Raw genomic sequence first — 24510 nt, 5'->3', positions numbered from 1 at the left:
TTAACTACTTCATTGATTACAGGTTAAAGAGGGAGACACCTTCAGAGTTAATTGCAGCCCTTAGAGTCCCTTGTCCAATTACTTTTGGTCCCTTTAAAAAGAGGAGGCTATGCATGACAGAGCTATGATTCCTAAACCCTTTCTCCGATTTGGATGTGAAAACTCTCATATTGCAGCTGGGAGTGTGCACTTTCAGCCCATATTATATATATATATAATTGTATTTCTGAACATGTTTTTGTAAACAGCTAAAATAACAAAACTTGTGTCACTGTCCAAATATTTCTGGACCTAACTGTATGTCTTGCTCCATATCGGTTTTCAGAAATTGCCTGATGTACCTCAGTGATATCATCATCACCTAACGCCATTTATGTAGATTCTGACAAGTTTGTATTCTAAGGTTGAGTCATCAGTTCACTCTATTGTCTACCTTCTACCATATGCAAACTCTTGTTTTTGTCCAATTTATTGAAAGAAGCCTAATTTCCATAAAAAAAATGTCTACAATCTGCATCAACTTCCTGGTTTAGACCTGATGATTAACCAAGTATAACAAACTGTTCTCTGAACTAGTTCACACTGCAACAATCTTATCTATAAACAAGTTTTCCTCTTTCTGGTGCTGCTAGGAGCTAGTTAGGCTATGTCCGCACGTTGCGTCGGTGTACCTGCAGTTTATTCTGCACGTTTTCCTTCCCTTGGTTTTTGACCAAATGGCTTTTGACAATTTTTTAGCGCTAAAAACGCATGCGTTTTTACCGCGTTTTTAGTGCGTTTTTAGCGCTTTTTACCTGCGTTTTCACCTGCGTTTCTGCAGATGCGTTTTTGAGATCAAGACACTGAGAAATAAAGTTGAATTAGTCAAAAAGAATGAAAAAAGAGAAAGAAAGTATAAAATTAACTTTTAATAAAATTATATGGGAAATTATCATTTTTAATGTAATAATAGTGGTTATGCACATTTTAACAGAAATATAGCTAAAGTTTATTATTTTTTAACATTTAAATTTTCGGTTATTGTGTGTGTGTAAAGGAACATTAGAACCCATTAATTTTTGCCCAGAAAAGCATGCGTTTTTGGAGCCAAAAACGCAGGTGAAAAGCAGGTAAAAAGCATGAAAAACGCAGGAATTGTGATTTTGGTTGCTTTTTGCCATTTCTCATTGACTCCAATGTTAAGGAAACGCTGCAGAAATGGCAAAAACAACTGACATGCTGCTTCTTTTTCAGCATGGTTTTTGACCACAAATATGCAAATTAAACGCTGCAGAAAAAAAAGCAAAGTGAAGACAGGATTTCTGCTTTTCCCATAGACTTTGCTGGAAATCAAAAACGCATGCATTTTTGCCCAAAAACGCTGCTGCCAAAAACGCTGCAGAAACGCGGTAAAAAACGCAACGTGCGAACATAGCCTTATTGTTTGCTGCTTAACCCTTCGTCTGTTGTGAGCTTAACGAGCTCCCCACTGAACCTGTTCACATTATGCTGTGGCAATCCCTATAGTTAGTTCTCCAATGCCTTTGTTTGTTTACACTCTAGTGCTGCATCCTCTGGTGTGTCCTGCTCCTCCTGCCTTTCTGCTATACAGTCTTCCCCGTGGTCCTGGTTCTCAATGCTCCCTGTAACATCTGGCAAGTCCTGGCCATTGTGCCATCACCTTCAGCCTATGTATTCACTCTAATTAGCGGCTTACTGAATCCAACCCACCAGATGAGCCCTAAAAGTAAATTTAGCCTAATGCTTACACTCATAGCATTATGATGGTAGAAATGAGTGGATTTGCCCAGATTTTCAGAATTTTTCCCCAAAATGTGAATGGCAACAAATACTGCAAATCTCAATACTACAAAGTCTTTAATTTCCCAGAAAATAAGACTACTAGGAATATATTGAACCCTTTTGAGATTTTTAATGCAAATGTAGCATACTAATGTCCAAATGAACTCAACCTTTTTGGCTAGAGTAAAAGGATAACATATTGTAACCAGTGGTGACCAACAGCTGAATTCTGGTGTCATGTGCAGGTCTAATTTTCGACTATTACAACAAGGAAATGTGCAAAATGTACTTTTTTTTATTACACGCACAATATGTGAAGTAGACAGGTATGTTTACATTTATGGAGTGGGGAGATTTTATTCTTAAAAAAAAATGATGACTTGCCTGTTTGACAAGCCGAGAAGCACAATTTCTCAGACACATAATCCTTGTTCTCAAGATTCTTCTTATTAAATTATGACATAGGGGTATTGAATTGTCTTCCTTGTTTGCAGTATGTAAAGACTTAAAAAAAAATGCTGTAATTAAGATGCTGTTACTGCAGTACATCACAGACCAATCAATTCACAGTCACACTGACTATGCAGGTCCAGCGCCTCCCCACACCACTTGACTCTTTGGATTATTATTCACAGATTCAGAATACCACTCCTATTTTCAATGTCCTTTTGCACTGCAGTAGTAATCCAAATCAGAGTAAGGCCTTTTCATATCTCTGTGTAATGAACTGTGTGCTCTTCAACAATTCGAACCTCCCACTCCCGTCTTCAAGATTTCTCACGAGCTGCGCCTATGTTCTGGAACACACTGCCAAGAGAAATCCGATTAATTCCCAACATCCACACCTTTAAGCGGGCCCTAAAAACACATTTCTTTAGACTAGCCTATCACCTCACTGCCCTGATCTAATCTAGTCCCTTTCTGCCCTTCAAAAAACTTACTTCCAGTTCTCGTCCCCCGTACCTGTATAAATTCTCACCGACGGGTTCATGCAGCTGCTTTTGAATACCCTATTAAATCGATGGCTGGACCATATATGATAAGCTTTTCTCCCCCCATTCACCTTTTGTGTGTCCCCTATTTCCTCATAGACTGTAAGCTTACAAGCAGGGCCCTCACTCCTCCTGGTATCTTAATTTTGTTATTTTGTATTGTCTCCTATTGTCTGTACATGTCCCCTCTTAATTGTAAAGCGCTGCGGAATATGTTGGCGCTATAGAAATAAAACATTATTATTATTATTATTATTATTATTATTATTATTGCTCTGACCTCATATACCTAGCCCAAAAAAATCCAAAATGGCATTACTTGGCCGGCCCTCACTTTTTATAGTGGATGTGATAGACCCCACTCATATTGTCTGTACTAGACCACGTGATGTAATAGCTGTAAAATTTATGGGGAAGTCCACGTGGCCTGACAGCTAGCCAGCTGCAGACTTCAGCATTTTGGAAAATAGCACCCGTCTTTTTTGTGTAGTCCTTTAATGTTGAATCTCAAATTGTTCAAATTTGCAGGGAACTTTGAAATTCAGGAAATTCTACTTTTAGTTAATCCACAGTGGATGAATATGCTTATTCGTAGTTGATACTGTGCCAGCACAATCACAAATGGGGCCCTGGCGGTGATTGGCAGTTATGCGCACAGGGTGTCTTTTAGACGTCAGCACATAATCTGGCTTTTTCATGGCAAAGTTGCGTCAAGAAAATCTGGCGTCAGGTTCCCTGATATGGCATCTCCAATGTCTTTTCATACATTTGTGTAACAGCTTTAATAATTTGTACTTTCAAGTATAGGTTACTTTTCTCTTTCAAATATATTTATTGCATGTTATGTTTTAACAATAGAACAACAAAAAAATAAAATCAAATATATCACTCCAATATGTTGATATATTGACATCATATAATAATAATAATAATAATAATAATAATAATAATAATAAATAACATTCAAGGAAAAGAAGACAACATATAAAGAAAAAAAAGTGGAGGGAGACTGTATGGGGGTAAAGGGTTAGTATAAGGGGGTAGTATAAGAAACACAGAAAATAGAAAGGTAAAGATCACGAATTGATGAGGATATTATGTATAATTAATAGTGATGAGCGAGTATGCTTGTTACTACTCGGTACTCGCACGAGTATCACTGTACTCAGGCTACTCGGCGGGTACCGAGTAATTTCGCGATACTCGTGCTGTACTCGTGGTCTTCATCCCTGCATGTTGGCGCTCTTTTGAGAGCCAGCCCTCATGCAGGGATTGGCTGGCAGACCACTGCAATGCCACAGCCCTGTTAGTTGTGGAATTGCAGTGATTGGCCGGCCTGCACAGCGTGACCGAGCCTTTATACCGGTGGGCGCGCTGTGCTCTGCACACAGCCATCTCATATTCCCTGCTTTCCACGCCCACAGGCGCCTATGATTGGTTGCAGTGAGACATGCCCCCACGCTGAGTGACAGGTGTCTCACTGCACCCAATCACAGCAGCCGGTGGGCGTGTCTATACTGTGAAGTAAAATAAATAAATAAATAATTAAAAAAAACGGCGTGCAGTCCCCCCAATTTTAATACCAGCCAGATAAAGCCATACAGCTGAAGGCTGGTATTCTCAGGATGGGGAGCCCCACGTTATGGGGAGCCCCCCACCCTAACAATATCAGTCAGCAGCCGCCCAGAATTGCCGCATACATTAGATGCGACAGTTCTGGGACTGTACCCGGCTCTTCCCGATTTACCCTAGTGCGTTGGCAAATCGGGGTAATAAGGAGTTAATGGCAGCCCATAGCTGCCACTAAATCCTAGATTAATCATGTCAGGCGTCTCCCCGAGATTCCTTCCATGATTAATCTGTAAATTACAGTTAAAAAACACACCCACCCGAAAAATCCTTTATTAGAAATAAAAAACAATAACAAAGTCCCTCATCACCAATTTATTAACCCCGGCAAACCCTCCATGTCCGGCGTACTCCACAGTCCTCCAGCGTCGCATCCAGCTCTGCTGCATGCAGGTGACAGGACCTGCAGAATACACCGCCGCTCCGGTCAGCTTCACACAGCAACTGAGGTGAGTAGCGCGATCAGCTGCTGTCAGTCAGGTAACTCACGGCTACCGCTGGATCCAGCGGTGCCGCGATTAACCTCAGTGACAGCAGCTGATCGCTATACTCACCTCAGTTGCTGCATGGAGCTGACCGGAGCGGCGGTGAGTAGCGCGATCAGCTGAGCTGTCACTGAGGTTACCCGCGGCCACCGCTGCATCCAGGTAACCTCAGTGACAGCTCAGCTGATCGCTATACTCACCTCAGTTGCTGTGTGAAGCTGACCGGAGCGGCGGTGTATTCTGCAGCTCCGGTCACCTTCATGCAGCACAGCTGGACGCGACGCTGGAGGTCCGTGGATTACGCCGGACATGGAGGGTTTGTTGGGGTTAATAAATTGGTGATGAGGGACTTTGTTAGTGTTTTTTATTTCTAATAAAGGATTTTTCGGGTGTGTGTGTTTTTTAACTGTAATTTACAGATTAATCATGGAAGGAATCTCGGGGAGACGCCTGACATGATTAATCTAGGATTTAGTGGCAGCTATGGGCTGCCATTAACTCCTTATTACCCCGATTTGCCAACACACCAGGGTAAATCGGGAAGAGCCGGGTACTGTCCCAGAACTGTCGCATATAATGTATGCGGCAATTCTGGGCGGCTGCTGACTGATATTGTTAGGCTGGGGGGCTCCCCATAACGTGGAGCTCCCCATCCTGAGAATACCAGCCTTCAGCCGTATGGCTTTATCTGGCTGGTATTAAAATTGGGGGGACCGCACGCCGTTTTTTTTAATTATTTAATTATTTATTTCACTGCACAGTATACACACACACACCGGCTGCTGTGTTTGGGTGCAGTGAGACACCTGTCACTCAGCGTGGGGGCGTGTCTCACTGCAACCAATCATAGGCGCCGAAAAGCAGGAAAGCAGGGAATACGAGATTGTTTAATGAGCGGCCGGCTTTTTCAAAAGAGGAAAAGCCGCCGGAGTTTAGTGAACAGCTGTGCAGCGCCGCGGCAGTGATCGGGGAACGGTAAGTAAGAGAGAGGGGGGAGAATGACCGACAGACTGTGAGAGGGGGACAGACAAGACAGAGAGAGACCGACAGAGCGAGACCGACCGACGGGAGATAGAATGAAAAAAAAAATGACCGACATCGCTAGTAAAAAAGCACAAAACGTGCGTTTTGGACATCGGAGTGCCACACAATGTGTTACGTAAAATCTTTCATGTATTAATCTCAAAAAGTAACATACACCAGCTCTATCTCACTATTGGGTATGTGCCCTTAACATTTTCGCCATGAAAATTCATTTTGGTGTCATTTTGGAAGGTTTTCTGGTGAGTCCGTAAAAATGGCGTAAAACTCGGACAAAATTGTTCACAGCTGTGACTTTTGAGTGATAAATGCTTCAAGGGGTCTTCCCCATGCTGTTGCCATGTCATTTGATCACTCTTCTGAGACTTTTGTGACATTTTTAGGGTTTCTACATGCTGCCGGGGGTCATTTCATAAAAATACTCGGGTCTCCCATATGATAACATTGGGCTCGGTGCTCGGGCCGAGTACACGAGTATCTTGGGATGCTCGGCCCGAGCCTCGAGCACCCGAGCTTTTTAGTACTCGCTCATCACTAATAATTAACTAAAAGATAGACTGACATTTGATACATGCAAATGAGCATGTGTTATCCATGAGTCAAAGATCCTGAAGAATATAACCTGAGTGTCATTTAAGACACCAGTAAGTTGTAACTCATCAAATAATTTTCTTTTGACAATAGAAATTCCAGATACAGTGAATACGTAAAAATATTCAGACCCCTTTACGTTTTTCACTCTTTGTTGCATTGCAGCCATTTGGTAAATTCAAAAAAGTTCATTTTTTTTCTCATTACTGAACACTCTGCACCCCATATTGTCAGAAAAAAAACCCCAGAAAAGTAGAAGTTTTTGCAAATTTAATAAACAAGAAAAACTGAAATATCACATGGTCATAAGTATTCAGACCCTTTGCTCAGACATTCATATTTAAGTCACATGCTGTCCATTTGCTTGTCATCCTCCTTGAGATGGTTCTACTCCTTCATTGGAGTCCAGCTGTGTTTGATTAAACTGATAGGACTTGATTTGGTAAGGCACACACCTGTTGATACAAGACCTCACAGTGCATGTCAGACCAAATGAGAATCATGAGGTCAAAGGAACTGCCCAAGGAGCTCAGAGACAGAATTATGGCAAAGCACAGATCTGGCCAAGGTTACAAAATAATTATTTCTGCACTACTCAAGGCTCCCAAGAGCACAGTGGCCTCCAAAATCCTTAAATGGAAGAAATTTGGGACCACCAGAACTCTTTCAAGACCTGGCCATCTAGCCAAACTGAGCAATCGTGAGAGAAGAACCTTGGTGAGAGAGGTAAAGAACCCCAAGATCACTGTGGCTGAGCTCCAAAGATGCAGTAGGGAAATGGGAGAAAGTTGTACAAAGTCAACTGTCACTGCAGCCCTCCACTAGTCAGGCCTTTATGGCAGAGTGGCCTGATGGTAGCCTCTCCTCATCGCAAGATATATGAAAGCAGCCCGCATAGAGTTTGTAAAACAAACTCATGAAGGACTCCCAGACTATGAGAAATAAGATTCTCTGGTCTGATGAGACGATGATAGAACTTTTTGGTGATAATTCTAAGTGGTATGTGTGGGGAAAACCAGGCACTGCTCATCACCTGCTCAATACAATCCCAACAGGGAGACATGGTGGTGGTAGCATCATGCTATGGAGTGTTTTTCAGCTGCAGGGACAGGACGACTGGTTGCAATTGAAGGAAAGATGAATACGGCCAAGTACAAAGATATCCTGAAAGAAAACCTCTTCCAGAGTGTTCTGGACCTCAGACTTGGCCAAAGGGTCACCTTCCAACAAGACAATGACCCTAAGCACACAGCTAAAATAACAAAGGAGTGGTTTCAGAACAACTCTGTGACCATTCTTGACTGGCCTAGCCAGAGCCCTGACCTAAACCCAATGGAGCATCTCTGGAGAGACCTGAAAATGGCTGTCCACCAACATTCACCATCTAACCTGATGGAACTGGAGAGGATCTGCAAGGAAGAATGGCACAGGATCCCCAATTCCAGGTGTGAAAAACTTGTTGCATCATTCCCAAGAAGACTCATGGCTGTACTAGCTCAAAAGAGTGCTTCTATTCAATACTGAGCTGAGGGTCTGAATACTTATGACCATGTGATATTTCAGTTTTTCATGTTTAATATATTTTCAAAAATGTGTACATTTTTGTTTTTTTTTCTGTCAAGATGGGGTGCAGAGTGTACATTAGTGAGTAGAAAAATGAACTTTTTTGAATTTACCAAATGACTGCAATGAAACAAAGAGTTGACAATTTAAAGGGATCTGAATACTTTCCGTACCCACTGTATGTCTTGTTTTTTCCAAGCATAAGCTTATAACACAGGCACCGGCATCCCTGCACATTCATGTACTCCTCCCCGGGTGGGGCGGTGGATGCTCCATCCTCAGCCCCTGTCGCCGACTCTCGGGGCTTGTGCATGTAGCACAGGCCTCCTGTGTGCTTTTCTAGGGCGCGCACCTTTACTTAACGGACCAGTACGCCCTAACCTCGAAGTGCCTCTCAACCTATGGCTGAGAGGCATTAGGTATTTAAAGGGAACCAATTACCAGGATTTTCGTATATAACCTAAACCCAGTGCTATACTGGCACTATCATGATGATTCTATACATACCATTAGTGGTCAGCTCGGATGTTTAGGTTTTGAAATCCAAGAAAGGGAAGTTTGTAAAATGAGCAGCTTCTTGAGTGACAGTTGCACTGGAGCAGATAATATATTCATAGTTATCCCCTCCCCCTGTTAGAATTAGCATAAGTATTATACAAATGACTCACTTTGTCTAGCAGGACCTGTGTGAGGTCATATCCATGTGACCTGGTATCCAGCTTTGGTGGCTGAGGCCCCACCCCTTCTGGTCACATGATGGCTATGAACTCACCACAGGTCCTGCTAGACAAAGTGAGTCATTTGTATAATGCTTATGCTAATTCTAACAGGGGGAGGGGATAACTATGAATATATTATCTGCTCCAGTGCAACTGTCACTCAAGAAGCAGCTCACTTTACAAACTTCACTTTCTTGGATTTCAAAACCTATACATCCAAGCTGACCACTACAGGTATGTATAGAATCAGCCTGATAGTGCCAGTATAGCACTGGCTTTAGGTTATATGTGAAAATCCTGGTGACTGGTTCCCTTTAAGGCATCCTCCTGGGCAACGTGGTTTTTACGTTGCTAGTTGTCAGGTCCTTTGCGTTGCCGCTACTGCTGTATTGCTGTGTGCTGTATTACTAATACCAGTCTGTGTTTCAGTACCTGATGAAACCACTGCTGCAACTATCCATACCAGCTGTATCCGCCGATCCACTGCTGCAATTATCCACACCATCTGTATCTGTTGAACCCACTGCTGCAACTATCGGTACCAGCTGTATCCACTGAAACTGCTGTTAAAACTATCTGCACAAGCTGTATCTGCCAAACCCGCTGCTGCAACTATCCATACCAGCCTTGTCTGCTGAATGCACTGCTGCATTCTTACGTTCCGGCCATGCCTGCTGTATCAGCTGTCCCGGCTGCCACTGACATTACAGAGACTGTCAGTGTCTGTACCTCTGGCGTCTGCTGCCAATGTACAGAGATCCACTTGTGGCTACTTACAGGCGCAAGCCTATCCCCACCTCCTGTGGTATAGAGAAATATTGGTAGCCATTCAGGTATGCTTCTTCAGGTTAGAGATCAGAGCCTTAGTCCATTGGGTCCAATCCCCGCTTGCACCCACCAGCCTACAGGGCTAGTTTTGGATTAGGGCAGGCATAAAGGCAGGGTTTATTGCCTTACAGACCCTTTATAGGAATTCTGCTGCAATCTAAAAACAAAAGACCTTTTCAGGGCTACAAATTTTCTTCTCCTTTTTAATACTGGATAGTTTTTATGTATATATAGTATCTACCTAAATTAAAATGCACAAGGCGTGCGGTAAGGGACAGGGAAGTGTCCTGGAAGAAAACCTGTTCACCTGTCCTGCTGTCTCCCTGCTCCGCTCACCTGCCACAGTGCCGATTACTGCCCTGGGAGTGGCACCTGGCATTCTGCCTTGCATTGGTCTCTTCGTTAAGTCTCTTTCACGAAAGAGTAATCTGGGTCCACCCTGTGACCCAGTGGGCCCACTCCCGCTTGCTGCCTTCACCATTGGTGAGTGTTACACTTTGGAACACAAAGGAAATACCAAGCCACCTACCCAGAGGCCCAAACACTTAACAGGCACATTTCAAGACTGCTTGTCCTGGAAATGTTGCTGTTTAGGCTTTGTGGACACTTTGCGCAACCTCATGGTGATGGCCGTCTCTCGGTACTAGGTCCCCAGCTACCCCTATTTTTCTCGGTGTGTCATCCCCACCCTACACCAGCACTTGTCCCATAATATCTCCAATGCCCTGACCAACACAGTTACTGAGAAGGTACACGTCAACATATGGACAAGTGCTTTTGGCCAAGGATGCTACATTTCCCTGACAGTATACTAGGTGAATCTTGTGGAGGCCGGAACCAAGTCGGACCCTCGAACAACACACGTGCTACCAATATGCGCTAGGATTGTGGGATCTTGTTCCATCAGGGTTTCCTCCACCTTCTACACCAGTTCCTACACTACCTCCTCCTCCTCATCCTCCATCTCCGAATTGTCATCTCTGAGCAAGTCGTTCATATCAGTCGCAAGCTGGAGGCACTGCAGCACTGCCTCAGTGAAATGGCAGGGTCTGCTGAAACTAATTTGTTTAAATGATAAATAGTACACAGCCACAGAGTTGTGGAAAGCTATAGCAGACCAGACAGATCGCTGAACTTACAACAGGGCATGGTCATGTCTTATAATGTCCAGGTTTTCTGGTGAAAGTGTTGCTTTTTGCTTGGAGCGGTTGTGGAGTTTACTCCAGTTATCTTGTTGCTTCCTTCGTCCTCTTGTATTCCGCCTAATATCTTATTGTCTTATACCAGTGTGTATGTGCTGAGTGACAGAGTTTTAATTTCCCCTGTCTGTCTATTTCTGTGGGTTTCATCTCGCTACTGTCCCGACCATCCCTGGGGGAAGGTGTACAGACTGATCCCTGAGATTAATGATAGCTTAGAGCCCCCTAGCTTGAAGGTCAGTGTAAGAACCCCTGTTTCCTTCTATCCCATAGTCATCATAACACCCATATATGGTTGAAAACATCTTTTGAGGCACAGTGCAAAGTGAAGAAGGGAAGGCGTGCCATATTTGAGTTCAGATTTAGTTGGAATGGTTTGCAGGTGCCATGTTACATTGACAGAGCCCCTGAGGTGCCATAACAGATGAAACCCCCACAAGTGACCCCATTTTACAAATTGCAGCCCTCAATGAATTCATCCAGGGGTGTAGTGAGCATATTGACACTAAACGTGTGTCACAAAATGTTATACTATTAGTCGGTGAACAATAATTACATTTTTACAACAAAAATGTTGTTTGAACCCCAGATTTCCAAATTTCCCAAAAGAAATAGGTAAAAAAAGGTTCCATAATGTGTTACACAATTTGTCTTTTGGCAATACCCCACATGTGACTGTACAGTACTGTTCGGTTGCACCACAGAGCTCTGGAGGAAGGAGTGCCTTTTGATTTTTGGAGAACAGATTTTCCAAGAATAGTTTTCTGTCTCCATTTTTAGAGCCCCCAAGTACCAGAACAGAAAAAAAATCCCCTCAAGTGACTTCATTTTGGAAATTGCACCCCTCTGGGAATCTATCTGAGCATGTAGTGATGATTTAGTCTCTGGAAAACACCATTTGTGTCAAACACATTGAATGTTGCAGAATTAAAAATTGTCAATAAGCCATTATCATGCCCAGTACATTGAAGTGCCCAGAGATTGTGCTCAGCTCGTGCTTCTGGAAATCTGCACCCCAGAAATTAAGCCGGCTCTTTTCAATACAACAATGCTAAACATGTGGACGCTAACTGTGGTATAGACACATTGTGGGGCTCAGAAAGGAGGGGGCCCATTTAGATTTTGGAGCGCAGCTTTTGCTGGATTTCTTTTTTGAGGAAGGGACCCATATCGTTTTTCCAGAGCCTTTTTGTTACCACTAACTTGGAAGCACCCTATATTTCTGTTAACAGATGACAGACCTGAGTGGGGACTTCAATTTTTGTGGGTTGAGTTGAATGCTATTTGGTGGCAATTTGGGTGCAGAACATTGTGGATCAGTCCAGATTAATCTTGTAGTCTATGCTGAGCACTTACATTGGGGTTTCCCACTACATCTATGAAATAAGCAATTCAGGTGAAACCCCCGATGGATCCATTCAATATGTAATGCATCAGAGTCACTCTGGACTCTATTTGGCCTCTGTTTAGCGGTATCTGTTTTTTCAAAAGTGAACAAATCTGTTGATGACCGCACTTTTTTGCACGTCTATAAAAACAAGTAAATGGATGGACACCGTAGCACCACAGGCCAGATAAACGTTCAAAGTTACTCCCTCTGCCTCATTACGGTGAATTTCCCATTGGGAATTTTGCCTGAATCATGTTTTTCTGAGATTTACTTGTAATTCCCGGTGTAAGTGCTCAGGATAGAGCACAGGATAAATATGAGCCACACCATACTGCGATCTTTGGGAGGCAGAATGAACAAATCAACAGCAGTTGATGAATTGACTTTATTTATTTTTACGCCATTCACCGTGCGGTAGAAGTGATAAGGCGGCTTTATTCCTCAGGACAGTACGATTACATCGATACTAAATTTATATTGTTTTTAAGGTTTGGCTACCATCATATTAAAACCACTGTTTTACAAAATACAGGTTTTTTGCATCACTGAATTTTGAAGGCTATAGTTTTTTTTATTTTTCTGACGACAGTCATGTGAGGGCTTGTTTTTTGCTGGATGCGTTGAAATTTTTATTGGTACCATTTTGGGTCACATAATACTTTTTAATTGCTTTCTATTTCACTTTTATTTGTCAGAATCAAGAAGAAAAAGCAATTTAGGAATTTGTTGGGGGTTTTTTTTTACGCCGTTCACCATATCATAAAAGTGCTTTATTCTTTGAATCAGTACGTTTACAGTAATACCAGACATAGTTTTTTTATGTTATGACACTTTTCCATCATAAAAATTATTTTATAGAAAAAAACAGTTTATGAATGGCTTTATTCTGAGAGTGTTAGCTTTTTTATTTTTTCATAGATGGAGCTGTCTAGCAACATGTGGTTTTCAGCGGTACCATTTATATATGACTCTTTAATAATGTTTTATTGAACTTTTTTGTCAGCTGTATGATGAAAAGCCATATTTTATTTATTTTTTAAGGGTTAACCAGTGTGACAGTTTTACAGATGGACAAGTTGATACCAAAAATGTGTATTTTTTTTATTTTTTTTTACACAAATATAACTATTTATTGGAATTTTTTTTATTTCTTTGTTCTTTATTTTCCGTTTTTTTTTTTTTTGTTTATTTACATTTTCTTCTAACTTTTTTACTTAGTCCCTATATGGGACATTACTTTTTATAGCTCTGATCAAAGCTGCAATGTACTCCAATGTTCAATCATTGCATTAAGTGCAGCATTGTCAGAAGCTCCAGTGATGATGCTGCAGGTATGATCCCTGAGGCTTCCCATAGTCTGGTGACCTGGAGATCATCATGACTACCTCAGGTCAGCATGGTGATGATCGGGCCCTCGCAATTACATCGCAGGGGCACTGATCGGAATGGAGAGGGAGCATAGTCCCTCTCCGAATCCCTTATGTGTTGCAATCGATATTGATTGCGGCATTTAGGGGGCTAAACATCGAGGGATGGTGCAGGGATCATCACTGGCTGTGAGAACCGGGGCTCTCCTGTCGGGAATGAACCTGTGCCTCCATGATCACCAGGACATACCTATACCTCTTAGGTTGGGAACTACCTCCCTTTTAGGAGTTGTCGCAGGCGGAGGAGGGGACGCTGCGCTCTCCCACTGCTCGGGTTCGGCTGCCGCTGCTGCTGCGGCCTCTGCTGCTCGGTGGCTCGAGCAATGGGCCGGATCCCGGGGACTCGAGCGGCGCTCCTCACCCGTGAGTGAAAAGGGGGTTTGGTTTTGGGGATTTATTGTCCGTGACACCACCCACGGTTGTGGTGATTGTGTGGACACCACCGCTGCTCTGTATGGGGATCCCGGGAGCGGTGACAGGGAGCAGCAGAGTTGTTAGTTCTCCCCTCCGTGGGTAGGGGTTGGTTGTCCCGGGGCCCAGTAATGGGGTGAAGGATGAGGGATGGCAGGCCAGGTGCGGGGCCTGGTGAGGTGCAGGGTCGCGGGGGCAGCGCTGTGCCGAACGGCACGGTGGTACTCACTCAGCCTGAGACGATGACACAGTTCTCGGTAAAACACACGGCTGGAAAGACGGTTCCCACGGACGGCTGCTGTTGCTTTTCCCCGGTAGTTGGCGGTGACGTTCTCTGTCCCTGCACCTAGTGTAATTTTGGTAGCGATGGGTTCCCACCGGTAACCCGCTCCCCGACTTGGACGGATTTGGCAAATTCACGGCAACTCCTAGCCTTGCCGGGATCCGAAAGGCCCCTGCCAATGGTGCTGGCTTCTCCTTGTATACCGGTCCGGTACCGCCGGGCCACCCGTCCACGGTCCTTTCCGCAACCTCCGATCAGCCTCTCCTGCAGACGGTCACCACCGTCTGCTAACCTTGCTGTCTCAGTCCGGGGCACACACCCGGACCAACTTCAGGCTTTCCCTTCAACTCCTCTCACTTGCTCCTCTACCACTTCCAACTCTCTCTCTCTTCAACTTCAACTCTAATCTCCCTGGTTTTCCCGCCTCCAGGACTGTGAACTCCTCGGTGGGCGGAGCCAACCGCCTGGCCCACCCCCTGGCGTGGACATCAGCCCCTGGAGGAAGGCAACAAGGATTTCTGGTGTAGCTTTGGTGTACCTATCCGGGGTGTAGGGTGTGGTGGTGTCATTACCTGTGACCAATGGCTTGCCCAGGGCGTCACATTCCCCCTTAGAAAAATGCAGACCGTCCGCGATCTGCCCGTCCAACACCGGTTTTATTTTTCTGAAAAAGATAAAAAATGGTAACACATACAATTATAGTAACATCATCCCACAACGGGAGGCACTTTTCTTAAATGTTACGGTAACGGTTGCGGCTGCCGCTCTCTCCCACCCAAGTAACCTGGCCCTGATGCTGCCCCTAAGAAACAGGCAGCACCCCTTGACCCCAGTCCTGAACCAAGTCACCCGAGCGGGATCTGTCCTTCCCCTCCAGAGGGTAGCCACCGGTTCCTGTGGTGGCTGGGCGCCAGCCTGCTCCACTGCGGGCCCTCCCTCCAACCTGCCTCTCCGGAGGCGGTAACGGTAAGCTGCAACAAAACATTATTTACAAGCCACTAACGTTTGTGGTTGCCCTGCAAGTTCACGGGCTTGTCCGTAAGGAGTCCCTTACGCAACTTTAAGCGGTCCCCACGGGGCAACGGCCGGTTCAATCACGGTTGCTGACAATCAGATGAGACTTCGGTGATCATTTTCATTTTCTCATAACTCTCAAAACTTTTTAAACACACATATTCACCCCCCCCTCTAAATAGTAGTTTCCCTGTACCTAAGTGGGGGTCTACCTAGGTTGGGGCGAGTGGACCTGCGGGGTCCAGTGTCAGTGGTGACAGGCTGCGGGGGAAAGGGAACAATCAGTCCCCCTTCCCGGTTATCATGTGGGGCAGGCGGAGGCATAGGGGAGCTGGGCACAGGTTCATCCCTGGGCACTGGCACTGGCTCTGACTCACGGTTGACCACCTCCATCCTTTCTTCATCCACGGGTTGTGGGAATAGTATCACTGGAAGAATCACCGCGCAGTTCTGTAGGCCAGTCCACTGGGAAGTCACCCATCACGGTGTGGATTACCTCTTTTGCCTTCTCCACTGGTGGAGGAACCGGAACTTCAGCCATTGCCCTCAAGGCTGGTGGGCACCTTTTCAGATGGTCCCGGGAAACCGTGGCCAAAGTGCCCCCTTGGTCACCACTAATCTGGTAGGCCTTCCCATCTTCCCATCCTGTGGGCTGTATGACGTATGGGGTTTGTTCCCATTGATCATCCAGCTTGTGGGTTCTCCTTTTCCGCTTCAGCACCACATCTCCAGGCTGGAAAGGGCCAGCAGACGCCTTCTGGTTGAAGCGCCGCTCCTGTTGTTCCCGACTCCGACTTATATTCTTCTCCACATATTCCTGAATCTGTCGATACTGAACCCTCCGCCGAGTGTCCCATTCAGCCGTCGAGGGGAGTGTTTCTGGGGCTTCCAGTCCCATTTCCAGGTCCACCGGCAGTCGGCCGGGCGAGCCCTCATCAGATATGCTGGGGTGCACTTCGTTGAGCTGGACGGGATATTATTGTACATATCGACCAAGTCAGGCAGCTTCTCCGGCCACAGGTTCCGCTCTTCTAGCGGCAACGTCTTGAGGAGGCCCAGGACCAAATGGTTCATCTTCTCACACATACCGTTGGTTTGGGCATGGTAAGGCGTGGTCCGGATCTTCTTGCAGCCGTACAGCTGACAGAATTCATGGAACACCTCCGCTTCAAAGGCTGGGCATTGGTCAGTAAGTACCTTCTCAGGGTATCCATGTGGTCGGCAGAAGTAAGCTTGGAACGCTCTAGCGGCGGTACGGCAGGTTAGGTCTTTGACCGGGACAACTACCATGAACCTTGAGTAATGATCCACTATGGTCAGAGCGTAGGTGTACCCACTTCGGCTGGGGGTGAGCTTTACATGGTCCAAGGCAACCAGCTCCAGCGGCTGATGTGTAATGATCGGGTGTAGGGGCGCCTTCTGGTTAGCCTCGTCCTTCCTCCTCAGCGTGCAAGGATTGCACTCTCGACACCAGGCCTCTACAGACTCCCGCATCCCACTCCAATAGAACCGCTCTCTCAACAGCATCTCCAGCTTCTTCCATCCGAAATGTCCGGCACCATCATGGTATGCTTGCAGAACAGTGGGTACATTAGCTTGGGGAATCACCAACTGGCGTATTTTCTCATGAGTCTTCGGGTTGATCAGCTCACGGTACAACTTCCCTTGGTGTAGATACAGCCGGGTCCGTTCCTTCCACAAGCGTTGGGCTTCAGCTGGGGCGGCATGGTCTATCCCAGCAGCGCCTCGCTCCACCAGGGTCTTGACTAGGCGGACAGCGGGCGCCTGGTTTTGAGCTTCCTGCCACTCCTGACTTGGCAGCGGGTCCAGGTTCACCCGTTGTTGGTGGACATGTACCTTCTCAGTTGGCGGCTGGTGAAATGCAGGCAACTCGATCTCTTCAAGGTCCTCATCTTCACACCCTTCTTCTGAGAAATGGGGCATCCGAGAGAGTGCATCAGCATTAACGTTGAAACGACCGGCCCTGTATTTGATTGTGAAGTCATAGTTGGCTAGCCTGGCCACCCACCGCTGCTCCAACGCACCCAACTTGGCCGTATCCAGGTGAGTCAGCGGATTGTTATCCGTGAAAGCGGTGAATTTTGCTGCGGCCAAGTAATGGCGGAACCGCTCGGTGATAGCCCATACCAACGCCAGGAGTTCAAGCTTGAAGGAGCTGTAGTTCTCAGGGTTCCTTTCAGTCGGCCGGAGCTTTCGGCTAGCATAAGCAATCACTTTTTCCTTCCCGTCCTGGACCTGGGATAGGACTGCCCCCAAACCCACATTGCTGGCATCAGTGTAGAGGATGAATGGGTGGCTGTAATCAGGGTACGCTAGGACCTCCTCTCCGGTCAAGGCCGCTTTCAGCTGGCAGAAGGATTCCTCATGCCTTTCTTCCCACACCAGTGGGGCTCTGATGGGCCTACCACCTTTGGTCTGTCCCACGAGGAGGTCTTACATGGGGGCAGCCATCTTCGTGTACCCATTGATGAAGCGTCGGTAGTACCCCACCAGACCCAGAAACTGCCTTACTTCCCTCACTGTGGTTGGTCTTTGCCAGTCTTGGATGGCAGTGATCTTCTCGGGGCCGGGGGCGACACCTTCTGCACTCACTACATGCCCCAGGTACTGCACTCTGGGTTTCAGCAGGTGACACTTAGAGGGCTTCAACTTCATCCCGTATTTGGCAAGGGACGCGAACACCTCGGCCAGGTGCTCCAGATGGGCTTCATACATCTGAGAGTACACAATCACATCATCCAGGTATAACAGGACGGTCTCGAAGTTTAGATGCCCCAGACAGCACTCCATCAGCCGTTGGAAGGTTCCAGGGGCATTGCACAGCCCGAACGGCATACTATTGAATTCACAGAGCCCCATTGGGGTGGTGAAGGCAGTTTTCTCCCGGTCCTCCGGTGCCACCGCTACTTGCCAGTACCCGCTGGTGAGGTCAAGGATAGAGAAGTAATTCGCGGTTCTCAGTGCGGCCAAAGACTCTTCAATACGGGGCAGTGGGTAAGCATCTTTATGCGTTATCTGGTTAATCTTCCGGTAATCCACACACATCCGCATGGTGCCATCCTTCTTCTTGACCAGTACCAACGGGGCGGCTCAGGGACTACAGCTGTCCCTAATAACCCCTGCCTCTTTCATGTTCCTCAACATATCCTTGGCACATTGGTAGTGTGCAGGGGGAATAGGCCTGTACCTCTCTTTGATAGGGGGGTACTCACCGGTGGGGATGTGGTGTTGGACCCCTTTGATCTGCCCAAAGTCTAGTGGATGTTTGCTCATACTCCCGGACCACCCTGTATACCCCTTTTTTGTGATGTGTAGGGGTATCGTCAGTGCCCACGTGTAACTGTTGGTGCCACTCGTCTAACTCCACTTGGGGCGGGTGAGGGCTGGTAGCAGGTGGGGAAACTGGAGGAGCTGCCCCGTGGATGGTGTGGGGGTCCAGGGTGAGCAACTTGGCAAGGGTAGCATACCGGGGAAGCCTGACTTCTTCCTCCCCACAGTTCAGCACCCTCACGGGCACTCTCCCCTTTTTTACATCTACCACCCCTCGGGCGGCCATTACTGTGGGCCAGTGCTCGGAGGGCATGGGCTCTATCATGGCAGGGTAGTCACGCCCCTGAGGCCCTACTGCTGCCCTACACCAAATCATCATCTCACTCCTAGGGGGCACAATCAACGGAGCAGCATCCATCACTCTCACTCCACCAATCTCTCCTCCTGTTGAGTTGACATGCTGACGGTACATCAAGGCTCGGATCTCACACTGCACAGCTCTCTGTCGGCTTCCCGCCGCCGTGGCGGCCAGCTGCTGCAGTAGGGCCAACACATCACTCATACAGTGCTCCATCACATTGGTTCCCAGCACTATCTTCAGGTTATGATCACTGGGTTCATTCATGATCACAATCATACCCTGGTGTTGCAGTTCAGCTCGCCCCACCGTCATGGCCACTTGTTTATACCCCACTTGGGTCAGTGGGAGTCCATCAGCAGCAATCAGTGTTATACTAGTATCTGGGGGAGCCAGCTCATCTGTCCCCCAATACCGTTGGTACAATGTGTATGGTATGGTGGTTACCTGTGATCCAGTGTCCAAGAGAGCCATCACCGGTATGCCATCCACAGCCACGGGGATGATGGGCCGGGCCCCGATATACCAGTCCCGCCAGTCTGGGGGGCCACGGGGTTCTACTCCTGAGGATTGGCCCGTGGCCCCAGGGGTTGCTCTTTGAACGGGCACTGTCGGAAGTAATGGCCAGGCTTGCTGCACCTGTAGCAGGTTGGAGGTCTGTTCCACAAGTTGTTAGCACTTCTCCGCTGCATCCAGGGAACATCGTCAGGGCTGTCGGCGAGCTGTATCCCGGTTGAAGGCTGGGATCTGGTCAGAGGTTGGAGTGCGGCGAGAATCTTGGCGAGGTCTCCATCCATGCGACGGACCTGGGCAGCCAGTTCTTCCATCGTGCTGCTTGGAGCTGTAGGTACTGGAGAGGTTAGTAGGGCAGGGGCCACCACGACGGGGGCCGTCTCAACTGGCCACGGGGTTGGTTCCAAGACTTCCGAAGCTGGGGGTTGCAGAGCTTTAATGGCCCGTTCCTTTAATACAGCAAAGTCCACATCAGGGTGTTCTAGTGCCCACAGCCAGAGTTGTTTGCGATCCTCAGAGGACCTCATCCCCTGCACAAATTGCTCTACTAACATTTTGTTGCTGTCCGCCTCATTGATGGTGTCCACCCGCTTCAGTGTGCGGAGGGCGGTTTGCAGACGTAAAGCGTAGTCCCGAATGCTATCCACAGACCGTTGCCGACATTGGTAAAACTGCATCCTCAGCTCAGCCTCGGTACGGGTCTCAAAGGCAGTCTGTAGTTTCTCAAAGATGGTGGCTACAGAGAACCGGTCCCCCTCGGCCCAGGTCTCCGCCTCCTGCTCAGCCGCGCCGGTTAGCTGCCCCAGCACTACCGCTGCACGTTGCTTATCAGTCAAGGGGTACAATTCCAGGAGCGGGTTAAGCTTTTTCCGGAAGACCTGTAACGCATCAGGTTTCCCGTCGTACTGTGGTAGCCAGGTAGCTCCGGGCACATAGGGCAAGGAGAACGGCATCACCTGAGCGAGAGCTGGGACTGCGGCACCCCCCGCCAGCGCGGCCGGGACCTGGGCAGGCCCATTCCCATCCACGGGTGCCACTGCGGCTGCGACCACCGCTCCTCCAGCGGCTCCGTCGGGCGCAGACATCTTGTTTCCATCCCCCTTAGCCTCTTTCCGGCCCCTCCTCTATCGGGTCAGGGTTTTGCCTCCACTACTCGAGGAGACGCTCGAGCGGGAACTCTTCGCGCCAAAGATGGCGGCTTCTGAAATTTTCCGGCCGGACACCTCCGGCGGTAACAAGGCGCACCTCTACCAGACGGCAGAGCGGTAAGATCCTGTTCGTGACTCCAAGTTGTCGCGGGCGGAGGAGGGGACACTGCGCTCTCCCACTGCTCGGGTCCGGCTGCCGCTGCTGCTGTGGCCTCTGCTGCTCGGTGGCTCGAGCGATGGGCCGGATCCCAGGGACTCGAGCGGCGCTCCTCGCCGGTGAGTGAAAAGGGGGTTTGGTTTTGGGGATTTATTGTCCGTGACGCCACCCACGGTTGTGGTGATTGTGTGGACACCACCGCTGCTCTGTATGGGGATCCCGGGAGCGGTGACAGGGAGCAGCAGAGTTGTTAGTTCTCCCCTCCGTGGGTAGGGGTTGGTTGTCCCGGGGCCCAGTGATGGGGTGAAGGATGAGGGATGGCAGGCCAGGTGCGGGGCCTGGTGAGGTGCAGGGTCGCGGGGGCAGCGCTGTGCCGCACGGCACGGTGGTACTCACTCAGCCTGAGACGATGACACAGTTCTCGGTAAAACACATAGCTGGAAAGACGGTTCCCACGGACGGCTGCTGTTGCTTTTCCCCGGTAGTTGGCGGTGACGGTCTCTGTCCCTGCACCTAGTGTAATTTTGGTAGCGATGGGTTCCCACCGGTAACCTGCTCCCCGACTTGGATATGGGCCGGAGGAGCCCCTCTTTGCCCGCAGGCGCTGGCCCTGAGAAACTGGTGCCTTGGCGGTGGAGGTGTCTCTCTCCTACAGTTGGACTGTTGCCTTCAATCGGGACTTAGTTGTTGGGAGACCCGAAGGTCCCCTTCACTGACGGATTTGGCAAATTCACGGCAACTCCTAGCCTTGCTGGGATCCGAAAGGCCCCTGCCAATGGTGCTGGCTTCTCCTTGTATACCGGTCCGGTACCGCCGGGCCACCACCCGTCCACGGTCCTTTCCGCAACTTCCGATCAGCCTCTCCTGCAGACGGTCACCACCGTCTGCTAACCTTGCTGTCTCAGTCCGGGGCACACACCCGGACCAACTTCAGGCTTTCCCTTCAACTCCTCTCACTTGCTCCTCTACCACTTCCAACTCTCTCTCTCTTCAACTTCAACTCTAATCTCCCTGGTTTTCCCGCCTCCAGGACTGTGAACTCCTCGGTGGGCGGAGCCAACCGCCTGGCCCACCCCCTGGTGTGGACATCAGCCCCTGGAGCAAGGCAACAAGGATTTCTGGTGTAGCTTTGGTGTACCTATCCGGGGTGTAGGGTGTGGTGGTGTCATTACCTGTGACCCCTGGCTTGCCCAGGGCGTCACAGAGGTATAGGTACATCTAAGGTTGTAAAGGGGTGGAGGAAAACTTTTTTGATTTTATTTAATTTTATTTTGACTTGCCTTTCATGCAATTCATTATGCAGGAAACAATGTTTTCTAATATTTTTTTCCCGTGAAATCCATTTTTTATCTTTGGTTTGGTATGTTTTATTGTCAGTCTGTAAAAGTGGAGTAAGAGGTGTGTGCACATGTTGAGTATCTGGTTGCAGAAATTTCTGCACCATTTCTGCATCTCTTGGCAGGAAAACACAGAGGCAGAAACGAGCATTATTGCCGCTTTTTCAATGCGTTTTCCGTTTGCATTTTTATAGTATTTTTAACTGACTTCATTGAAGTCAATGAGTGAAAAATGCTGCAAAACCACTGAAATAATTCACATGCTGCAGATTATTTCCTGCACCAAATCTGCATGTCACAAATTAGCAACGTGTGCATAACATTTCAAGATTATCATTGATTTTGTAGGTATTAGGATTCCCTTTAGGTTTTGTGACTAATCTGCACTCAAAAATACACAATAAAAATGCAACGTTTGTACACAGCCTAATACTCTGACAACATTGTTCCTTGTAGTGACCTTGAGTTAGAGATGCATCCAGACATCTTCCTCAAGATGTTGTCATTCCATATGAGCGCTGTTTCCAACCATTTTAGGGATTTTCTTGACCCCCCATCCTTCCTGAGGAGATCTTCTTCAAAAATGCTCAAGTTTCTCATTGACTTCCATTATACTTGTTACTTAAGTCAAGCCCGTCCAAGCGTCCGACTTGCTCTATTCGAGTACCGAGCACTCAAGCATTTAGGTACTCGCTCATCACTATTGATGACATGTTCAGTATTTATTTCACCAGCTCTATGTCACAGACTCCTTAGGTCCCTTATGTCATTCCTTATTATATAGAATTTCTCTGTGTTTTGAGGACATAATTGAACCAGTGATAACTTATTCCCTTTAATATTTATAATTCGGAGCACATTTTGATGTCTTAAATTGATAGTTTTTTTGCCACATTTAATTGTATTTATTTTGTCTACATCATATTCCTATAAATAAAAGTATTAAATAATTCAAAAAGATCATTCTCAGTGGGAAACCTGCACTTGTTTCACTTGCTTTATAAACAGACCCCACAGATTGTGAGCAGACAGGTTAATAAAAATAATGTAGTTAACTGTGTATCTTGATCTGTACACCATGAGGAATAAGAGGATCAATGCAGAAGTTCACCTCACATCATAAAGAGAAGGCACTATTCACTGAAATACTGCATTGAAATAGATATGATGGTCTAGCTTTTCCTGAATAATATTATGTATTTATGAACACAGTATATGTATCTTTACAGAGACATGCATATTTGTGGTGATAACAGATATATCAAGTGACGAGAATACTATACAACTACAATATCAAGAAATATTATTATTGAAAATATAAACATCTTATCATAAGAGTACTGCACTATAGCAATATCCCCATGTAACGTTTAGAAGACAGTCCACAAGAAAGCACAACGAAAAAGTAAATAACAAGAAATAATGTAATCCAGATATATTAATGTCTTAAACATACACTCATGTACATCATGCTCTAGTTATCTGAAAGGAATCAGAAGAAGAAACCGAGTGTCTCGCCGCGCTATCACCAAACCAATTGATGTAGGTAAATTATTCCATGTCTTTATTCAATTGCACAGGTCAACACGTTTCGGAGGTCGCAGCCTCCTTTCTCAGGACATCAAGCAAATGACATAAATAATCTGCCCCGATAAGGGATGAGCCGGTATAAATACCCATGTATATCAATGTCAGAGTACCGCCCTCAACTTTCAAACATTGGTGGGATCCTTATCAGTTCAAAAACGGTAACAGAATTGAGGAAAAAACTTCTCAAATTTACATTGTATGTCAGTATTGATGTCAAGTTTTATGATATCAAAAAGAAGGTGCAAGTTAAAAATTCAATTGAATAAAATTCAAAAGAAAATAAAAAAAAATTATAGGACCGAGAAGAAAAAAAATAATTTTCGGGAGTCTCGAACCCAAAGGAAGAAGTGAGTGATACCGGGAAAGAAAACAACAAGCCCATGGCTCTATGGGAATTCTACAGAAGACAAGGAAAATTAGTGAATAAGAATGTGCAAAGAATTGGTATTAATTTTTTTTTAATCTATTCAATGTGATATATATATATATATATATATATATATATATATATATATATATATATACACATACATACACACACATACAGTACTGACCAAAAGTTTAGACACACCTCATTCAAAGAGTTTTCTTTATTTTCCTTATTTTCATGACTGAAAATTGTAGATTCACATTGAAGGCATCAAAACTATGAATTAACACATGTTGAATGAAATACTTAACAAAAAATTGTGAAACAACTGAAAATATGTCTTATATTCTAGGTTCTTCAAAGTAGCCACCTTTTGCTTTGATTACCGCTTT

The sequence above is a fragment of the Anomaloglossus baeobatrachus genome, chromosome 3 (genome assembly GCF_048569485.1).
Source record: "Anomaloglossus baeobatrachus isolate aAnoBae1 chromosome 3, aAnoBae1.hap1, whole genome shotgun sequence".
Classification (NCBI taxonomy): Eukaryota; Metazoa; Chordata; class Amphibia; order Anura; family Aromobatidae; genus Anomaloglossus; species Anomaloglossus baeobatrachus.
This window is presented reverse-complemented; position numbering follows the sequence as displayed.